Genomic DNA, 10,024 nt, shown 5'->3' with positions numbered 1-10,024 from the left:
CACTGCCCCTCTCGATCAGTTGTTCACGGGGCTCGCTCCACCATGCACTGCATGGGACCGGGCGGGTTCCCGCTGTGCCTCGCTCTGCTGCCAACACTGCAGCTCGTGCCGCTCTGCCTGCACGTGGGAACTGCCTCACTGCTGCTCGGAGAGCACTTGGTCCACGTGGTCTGGATCGCACGGACTCTGAGGCACGCTTCCCTTCGCCAAGACACAGGTGACATTGCTCAACAGTCTCGGTAATTAAATAATATTCACGAAAATATTCTTCCATCGGCATATATTTTGACTCAGAAATTAACTGTGTCCAAACAGTCTTCCAAAAGTCTTTGGTAAGAATCAAGTCCCAAGAAATGTAGAAAAAGTTTTTAAACAACCATGCCAGAAAGTGTCTCAGTTCCTTTTGAGCTTGAATTAAGCTAAAATTTACAAATCGTTGTTCAAGAATCTTTTCAAGTTTAAGATAAATGTCCATATGCGGCTCTGAGAGCCAAGAGTCTTTCCATGGTTCCTCCATGGTTTAGAGATGAACAGCAAAACAAAAACAAGAAGAGAAATCTAGAGTTTACTCACAAATCAGTCGCTGTCCTTAGGGATTGGGGATCATTCTGCTCGCATTCTCCCACCATTTGTTACAGTGGGGAAACTGCAACACGCGTATCAGACAACAAGGCCCGTGGAAAAGAAATATATATGGACCGATTCTTGATAGGTGTTTCAGAGATATTTCTCCAGCCACATGGCTGAGGATCTGCCAAGGAACTGTGGCAATCACAGGACCTGAGGGTCTTTGCCCATGCAGGGGAACACAAAACAACCAATGGGGAACGAGGCTGCCAGGGGCTACGGAAACCCCATGTCTCCCTCCCAGGGCCCCCCTCCCAGGGCCACATGGCAGGGGGAGGGCCCCAACAGGCAGGAGTGGCTGATGTTCGAGCAGCTGTTTTAGACACTTCACAGTCTCGTGTATGTGCATGTACAGCTATCTGTATTTGTGCTGTTTAGGCATCAATTAAGTTGATTTTTGTAGCAATAATACAGAAAGTTATGAAGCAGAAGTACCTTCAGGTCCCTTTGTCCTCCAGTTCTGTAAGCAGGGTCTCCAGTTCATTGCTTCTACTGTCTCTCCACCCTGTATCCTCTGTAAACAAGGATCATGATCCTGACAGTCCTGTCCTGTCAGACATTGTGGGTGCATAATGACATCCTAAGCCTTCACGTGACAGTGACCGAATAGCTGCATATCAGTAAAAAACTTAAGGGCAGATGAGTTTTGATCTAATGACAAAAGTCTCAACCTTGATTTGCAACAACCAGGCTGCTTTCCATCATTTTTCCTGTGGTGTATCTCCATTTTCCATCCTGCCTAAAAAAATGGAAGCAGGTTTCTGCTATTCTTCCACTCAAGTTATTTTGCCTTTGATCATCATGCAAATTTCTGGCCAATTCAAGGCAGAGCTTTTCAAACCATGTTCCACTGAGCAAGCAGGGGTTTTCAGTCATTCTTCAGCACAAAGCCTCGCAATCTAGCTCTTTGTTGCTGGTGTTCAACTTCCAGGCCATACTCCCTCTTATTAGTGACTCTTCCCCTATAATTATTCACAGCCCTATTTTGACTCTTTATGATGAAACTTGTCCCAGCATCCGGTACACTGCATCTGTTGCAGATGATGCTGCAGTTGCTGTGTCTTCTGCCTCCATGGTTTAAGATTGGTGCAGAGCCATACAAGCACCCTGAAGCATTTTTTTGCTTCATTTATTTTCAACCTTTCAAGGCAATAAGCAACAATGGGAATATCATTACTGTACCTTGTAAGACCATTTGGCCACATCCAACGTTATTCCCGTGATGATGTTGTCTTCACGATTGGTATGGAATAGATCTAGGAAATATAACAGAATTGGCGATTATTTTGCAAGTATGTGTTTTAAAATCAATCACATATCAAGGTATTACTTGGGGGCTTTTTAGTACTGTCTCGTTTCTCATTTCAAAGTGTACTTGTAGAGCAGCTGCCAAGAACAGGGTCAGAGTCTCCTTCTTCCAATCAAATGCTCAAACATTAATCTTGACTGTCATCCTCCCTGGCTCTTTGCTGACTCCTGTTTGTCCCTGTATCGTCTCTTTCCACCAGAGGAATGGGAAGCACAGTCAAGGCAGACTGTTGTCTATGCCTGGTTGTGTTGATGCAGAGGTACAATACCTCACGTTGCTGCACCCACCAGTGCAGCAATGTCCTGTTATCCCAGGTGGGAGAGTGTTAACTCTGCCTCTGCCAGGACACAAGTTCTCCAGATGGGATTAGGGCTTATGAGCTGCAATGTGTATCTTCTTTTTCTGAGTGCAAAAATTTCTGCTTTTTAAGTCCAAGTGATATACATTAGATGGGCTAATGCGTTTCAGGTTTGTTTCACAAGTAGGAGGATGTATAACCTGGACTTTCGTTAAAAGCCAAGCACTACAATGTCTGCAGCAATATTAACCCTTATTGCACTGGGACTATTTGATACCTCCTAAATTGTTAGTTGGATTTAGAAGAATAAAATTATATTATAATTACAAAATTATGAAGAATTAATTGTACAGTATAAAATTATAATTTTGCAGTGTTTGACTGAATAGATGTTGACTTTTGAGTTGTAAATTCAGTTATAATACTTTAATAATAAAATAACTTTGTTTAGTAATAAATACTGGGTTATTGAAAAATTCAATATTTATTATAAAAATAAAAATATTTATTGAATAGTTATGTTTCTCATCAGATTTTGGCTGAGTTAATTTACTTTCAAAACTATTTTTACCTCTCTGCCTTCTCAGTGGTTCAATAAATTAGTCTTGAATGTAGACCTCAGAAGTTCTTGTTTCATTATTAAAGGCTCTATCATTTCTAATAGACGTGGCCATGCTTTGGTGATGCTGTCTCAAACCCCTTTTCCCTCTCTGATCTTTTATTACTTGTTCCTCTAATGGAAGTCTTTTAATTCAATTTTGCAAGTTAAAAATATTTCCATGTGACAATTTGTATGGAAACTCTCCAGGCTGGTTTTATAAACACATACAGCCCACCTAGTGGTGTTTGCACTATATAAAGTCCTGTCATGATGCCTGTGCTGTGTCCTCATCCCACATTGGAGAACTTGCTGCACTGTTGTTTTTCAACATGAAGTGTGTCTTTTGTAGGGTTTATTTTGAAATATTTTAAAGATATTTTAGCTAAAATCCCTTCTTTTCTCCAACTATGGAATAGTGTTGTTTACATCTTGGACTTCAACAAGTTCTGACTTTTATTTCATTGTTGATGAGCTTTTAAAGGTCCTTCTTCCCTGAAATCCACTGGAGGCTGATTTATATGAGTTTTGAATTCTGCACATAAAACATGGTTTATAATCACTCCTGCACAAGTGCTGTTCCTATAGATGAGGATTTTTATTAACACTAAGTATTGCACTCTCTTTCAACCGTAAGTGTACACAGGTAATTTTTTTCTCTATACTTCACTGATATCTTTGATTGGTTTGACTTTGTGTAATTATAAACAAATCCTGATAAATGAGGGTGGGAGTACTGTTGGTGGGAGTACCTGATAAAAATTTCTGAAATAAACCATTGGATTAGATTGTTATTTTCAAGATATCTGAAATGTTGGGTAATTTTGTTTCTCATCAGGTTTTAGCTGAGTTTAAATTTACCTTCCAAACCATTTTTTACCTCTCTGCCTTCTCAGTGGTTCAGTAAAACAATTTTACCACTTCTGTAGTGAGAGAAACAGCTGCTTATTACTGTCCAAAACAGAGATAATGCAAGCAATCATCAGTTTTGAAAGAATTGTAATTACTTTTGGCCAAGGCACTAGTGCGCATTTAAAACCTGTGTTCTTAGAAAACTGAATGGGCTTGGCATCTGACATTTTCATTCTGTGTGAGCCGGGCTCTTTGAAATCTCTCAAAGTAACTTCTAAGGCTTGCATGCAGGCTGTATCAAATCTAAGCTTTGAATTGCCCTGCTCCATATCACTGGACTTCTCTTCCATCCTCAAGTATAAGCAGTGCATGTTTCTCTTAGTTTGCAAATTGATGCAGAATACTTACCTTTTGATTTAGGCTTTACTTGATGTTGAATTTTATGTCAGGGTTATAAGATCCAGTGGTGTTTTATCTGCTGATTAGTTTTATACTGTAAAGTGCCTGGTGATGCATTGCATAGAAAATGCTATAAAAGTAGTTTATGGTGTGATAGCAAGGAAAAAATGTGAGGAGAGCAGATTCACTTTATTAGATGAGCAGGAGTCCCCTAGTAATCATTTGTCCATAGTAGTTAACAATTAGTTTATCTTCAATCACTGAACCCTTGATAAACATGTTTTTAGCTGAAGTGAAATGGTTATATTGAAAATAAAGGGAATTTATAGGTTTGTATCAGTTTTTTCTATTAAGAGACAAAAATTGAATGCATACCTAATTTTTCCACTGAATCTTTTCCAATAACCATGTTGACAAAAACAGGAATAATAAAAGAGTCTTTCTCAATGTTATGTGAACAAAGTCCTTTTCTGTGGAAAAATCAGATGAAATTATATCTATTCATTTAATTCTGTTGTGTCTATTATATTTGACAGGAATAAGCACAATCATTTTATATCGAGAGGTCCTGTAACCTGCAAACACAAATGTTTCTTCAAAGCTATTTGTCAGGTGCAGTCTATCATGTTGTGTCCTATTTGGTAGCGGGCAGTTTATTTTCAAGCCTTATTGGACTGTGGCCTTGGATAGTAAGAATTTTGACAAATTCATCATCAAAGGGCAACTTTGGCACTTGGCTCTACACAAAGGTTAGCCAAGGAATTTCTAACAGCCCTGGTAGGTAACATGGGCATTTTCATCTTAGTTTTACAAATGGAGAGCCTAAGACTTCGGTTAAACCTTTCTGATCATCTGAACTCATGTGCACTTGGGTTGGTTTTTTGTTCGGGATGGGGTTTGTTGGACAGATTTCAAAAGTATTATCAGAATTCCTGAATCTTGGAATAAAGTTTGTTGTAAGACCCTTTAAACATTAGCAGTAATTTCACAAGTGGCTGTGTGTGACCACACTGCGTAAGCTTGGGCTGAAGTTAGGGCTAAGTGCAGGAGAGACACATTTTTCATATGTGGACTCACTTCTGCTGAACATAATTTTGTCGTACCTGAGCTTCAGTATGAGATTTGGGTGAATTTTTTTTCAGAGGACATTAATGGGATATAATTGTTAGCTGCAGATAAAAGGATTGTGTTGGGCTGGTTTTGCTCTGCTTGTGGTTTAGGGACAGTTTTGCTCACCCACTATTTCTGAAGTCAGTGAAATTGAGGGAAATTTGCTTTCAGCAAGTGAAGTGTGTGCCTTAACTGTGATTTTCAAAATATAGGTGTGCTTTGTATGTAATTGGATAACCAGCACTTGTGACTGAGACATCTGATCTTTTTATCAAAGATGAGACTTCTAAATAATTAGTGTTTGAAAAGTAAAGATTGGTGTGGACAACAGCAACCTCCTGTCTTTTCTCACATGTGTATTGAACTCTGAGCATGATTGTGGAAATGTAAATGTAACAAGCTGTAGGGCATTACAGAATGCTTTGGGTTGTGAGGGGCCTTAAAGATCATCTCATTCCAACACCCTTGACATGGGTAGGGACACCTACTAGACCAGGTTGCTCAAAGTCCTGTGTCAAACAGTTGTGGATTCCACTGAATACTAGGTATGTACATGCTTTGGAAACCCCTTATTGGTGTTAAGTTACATACTTGTGAAAATAAAAGTGTAAATTTTTTCCAACAGTTGCCGTGCATCTGACTGATAAGTGGTTTTCCATCAGCTGAGATACACAATTTCGTTCCTTTGGTGTATGTTGTAGCTGTTATTACTAATTCACGCTCATTAGCAGTTCTTCTTCTAATTAGCTTAATGGTAAGGCATTAAGCCTTACCATTTCTTCCTTTAAAGTTCTAGATAGCTTAAGAGGGTGGGAAGTAAAGTGCAGGAAACATCACTTTATGCAAGAGCCGTTTAAGGATGACTTCTGCCAAGGGCTTTTACTGACATGGCATATGACCTGTTTGTATTGTAGACATCTAGTTAATGAAAAATAAAAATGTGCCTATTAATAATTAAAATGAAAAGTCTTGCTGCAAGCTACCAAAATCTACAGGATAATAGTTGCAAATTTCAAAATTTTTGAGAAGAGATATAATAATGTGAAAAATATGAACAATTTGAACAAAGCTACTCTTAAGTAGGCTCTGGTGAGGTTAAATAAAGAAAAATAAATTAGTCCTTTTGGGTATATGTTCCATTATGGAAAAATACAGAAATATATATTTGTCATTATTAATGTAAAAATAGGGGAAGTTTCAATTTTTGTTTTTAAGTGATCTTGCTTCAAGTTGTAAGAATTTTAATGCAATATAAACAGTTTTTTCCTGTTTCTGAAGGGACAATGAGTAATACATGTTATTGTTGAAACCGAAAAACAATTTTGTGAGTCTTCAAATTGGTCAGTTATCATTTTCTTAAAATCCTCATCTCTAACAAAATTCAGTGCAAGCCCTCCTGAGTGGCATTGTTATAATAATTGAATATCAGAGTTAATGAAATATTCAAAAGATTCCCTTCCTTGTTTTCTCTTTTGCCTGTCTGTGCATGAGATCAGCAGTTAATGAATCTTGAGGCAGCACAATTGTTCTGTTAGCCTCTCAATACGGACTTTCAGTAGAAAGGGAATTTTTAAATCTACAATTTAATGTCTTTTCATTGTCTAAGAGCTGTCTTTGCTAGAAAATATTATTTCTATGTATTGAAAGGCTTGGAAATGAAATATTCTAATAAAAGAATATCTGATTCATTATCCAGAGAATAATTTAATGGGGGGAAGGGAAGGAGGTTTAGAAAATTTATGATTCATATTAAAATGTGGGTTTCGGTTGAATCCATGGCACATTTTTCGGGTTTTCTTTACAGTAAAAGATAGATTGTAACTAATATTAAATGGGTTATTGGAAGGTAAAAGAAGAGGAAGTTTTACAATGGATTTGGATCCTCAGGGCCAAATCAGCAAGCCAGGCTATAGGATTTGGAGGGCACATATATGGAGTTTCTAATTATTTAGTTTACAGTAGTACCAAAAGCATTGGCTGCTGCATAGACACCCTTGATAGCATAAACTCTGTCCTGGAAGTTTCTATTCTTAAGAAAGTTTAAAAATAGGGTGAAGAAAGGGCACAACTTGTTCTTTTTGTCCTGCTGCATCTGTGACAGTTCGGAGCTTCAATAAGCTCAAGGAGGGTATATGGGAGCTGCAGTGGAGCGTCCTGTGTCCCAGTGCCAGGGCATGTGGTTCCACCAGTCTCTCATGTAGGAAAAGGTACAAGGGCAGCACAGAGGAGCTTGAGTTCCCTGTGGGATTAGCCTGGTGTTCCTCATCTCCCTATCTATTTAATAAGGGGAAGAAATTGGCCTTTTATTTTAAAATACTGCTGTCCAGGCTGACTTTGCACATTATCATCATCTCATGCAGTGAGACAATACCATCCAGTTCTCTCATGTTGGGCCTCTTCAGGCAGATTGATAACATAGGCTTGTTTTAATCTTCACTGTGTTAGAAAGAGCATATCTAATATTTACAGCTGCTCTTAAAAACATGTCCTGATAGGACTTTTGTCCTGTCATTCACAAGATTGATTCGTGCCCTGATTTCTGTGGCAGCAGGACTCCTGAAGCTACTCTAGATAAGCCACCAAGCTAAGCTGCGCTAGTTCTGTCATCATCTTCATTACTGAGAAGAAAAGCATTTTTCTTCAGAAAGTGTCTGCTGCTTCTTCTTTATTGATAGAAAGTGCTTTGCATGTGCTGTTCCTCTCATAACACTTTGTCTGTCATGTCAACAGTCAAGTGGAGAAACAAAAGTGCAACTTGCTCTCAATGAAGCAGAGAAGGAAACCTTCCCACTCTTCTCCAGTCAGGTTTACAGAAATAGTTGTGCCTCTTCAGCTGTTTGTTGATGTTTAGACCCAGGGATTTTAGACATCTTTTCCAACCTTAATGGTTCTGTGATTCTGCGATACTGCATTGCTGCTGGTGGCAGCACCATTATCTCTTTGCTGTTAAGGACTATGGCTCCAGGAGCACTGTCTACTGCTCCCAGCCTGGAGGGCAGTGCATGCTCAGACCTCACTGAAGGCCCGAGGATTTCATTTCTGACCAAAATATCTGAGTGCCAAGGGGAACAGAGGGGCAGGCTGCCCTCGAGTGCTGAAGCCTTGCTTGTACCTACCAGGGCTTCATGAAGTCACCTGCATGGCTGTAACTCTCTGGGAGATAAAGTGACTTAAAGCTACACCTGGGCAACAGTAGTATAGAAATTTGTGCATCTCCTGAGGATCACAGAGCTAATGTAGTGCTGTGAAAACTTTTGGCATGGTAGTGAAATTTTGAGTTAAAAATATCCCTGTAATCATGTTCTTTGCAATAAAAGCTTGTATGAAGCTTTGTATGACAAGATTTTAAAATCTCTCTGCCCATTAGTGCAAATGTAAGATAGTTCAGATTCCATGACTACATAAGCATTGAGCAGTGCCTTGAAGTATATAAAGTTCTCAGACTTGTGTAAACCCCATGGTCATTAAAGCATTACACATGCAATCTTAGGTCATTCTTCCCTTGTAGGTCCCAAATCAATGAATATTCATGAAATGGTGAATGCCCCTTATTTTTTCAAACCTTATTTTTAATGATTCTGATTTATCTAAATGTTTTCAGTACATTTGTAGGTTTACAGAAACAGGGTCTTACTTTCCAGCCTGCAACAAGAAAGCTGAAATTGTTGTGACGCGCAGTAATTTAGTTTTAAGCAACAACCACTTGGTATAAGCTGATGTTTTAAGGTACAGTAAAAGAATAGGGATAAGAAACCCACAGATAATAATTGTTTTCATATTGCTCTCTAGTCCTGCTGTGGGAAAAAAAATAATATATCTTCCACTTAGCAAAGCTGGCAATTGAAAAACTTAAGAATAGAGATTTATGGCACAATGACAATTTCATGATTTTTCATGGTTTCAGGGGGTTTTTCCCTATTCCTGATTATTATCAGAGGTACTACAGTAAACAGAAATTGTTTGCCTAATAATAATAATTGCTAACACATATTTTCTAAACTTCTTCCATAACTTTCTTGGTTTCTAAACCTAGCATCATTTAACACCAGACATTTAAATCTTAAAATAAACCGTCAGTGCTGGTTGTTTCTCACAACTGGTATAAATACGAACAATATAAGTAGGTGAACATTCTTCAAGTAACAGCACATCCAGTTGTACAACTGAAATTCAGAATGCTGATTGCCTCTTTCAGAGTATTTTAAACATGGGTTTTGAATGAGTTAAAGGAATGGATAGACAATGACAAATGGTGCAAAAGGCTCTATATAGTAGGATTTTGTAGACTTCTAATGCAGTCAGGCTTGCTTGTATGTTTGATATAGTTTTTGAAGAAGAAAAGATCAGGCAAAAATTTTGGTGTTATTCCATACATTGCCATCCTGCCTTCAGGTATTGGTGCATGTAGATGTCATGTATGGATGAACAACCCAACTCAAAGCAGTGCATTTGTCCAATTGCCAAAAAATGTTTCATCATCCTTGTGTTCTGCCACTTTCCTTGTATTTGATCAATAATGCTTAGTCTAACATCTGCCAGATGCCAGTAACCCCATCATACAAATGAAATGAGCTCTGCTGTTGTTTCTGTGGATTGTGATAATGTAAGCCAGACTGCAGCCAGCTGTTATGAGACCATTGGTTCAGGTGCTCAGGTGAAGGCTTATATAAGTCTCTCATATGGGATTAAATGTCAAGCTACCTTGTATATTTACATGTCCATAACTTGGCACAAGCTTTCTGTACTGCAGGGCTGGGAAGGGCTTACTGTGTTCTCCAGGAAAAAAAAAAAAAAAAAAGCTTGTTTGGAATTTTTTTTTGGGAAAGATCTG

General features: G+C 38.5%; 1 protein-coding gene across 8 annotated transcripts in view; it reads left to right on the top strand.

The window, feature by feature from the left end:
- The window catches only part of MACROD2 (MACRO domain containing 2), an 888,200-nt gene that overhangs the window by 664,419 nt on the left and 213,757 nt on the right, over positions 1 to 10,024 (top strand). The gene's annotated exons all lie outside the window — the stretch shown is intronic.

Source organism: Corvus brachyrhynchos, unplaced genomic scaffold (genome assembly GCF_000691975.1).
Source record: "Corvus brachyrhynchos isolate BGI_N302 unplaced genomic scaffold, ASM69197v1 scaffold69, whole genome shotgun sequence".
Classification (NCBI taxonomy): Eukaryota; Metazoa; Chordata; class Aves; order Passeriformes; family Corvidae; genus Corvus; species Corvus brachyrhynchos.
The sequence above is the reverse complement of the archived record's forward strand: the minus strand, read 5'-3'. Positions and strand labels throughout refer to the sequence as shown.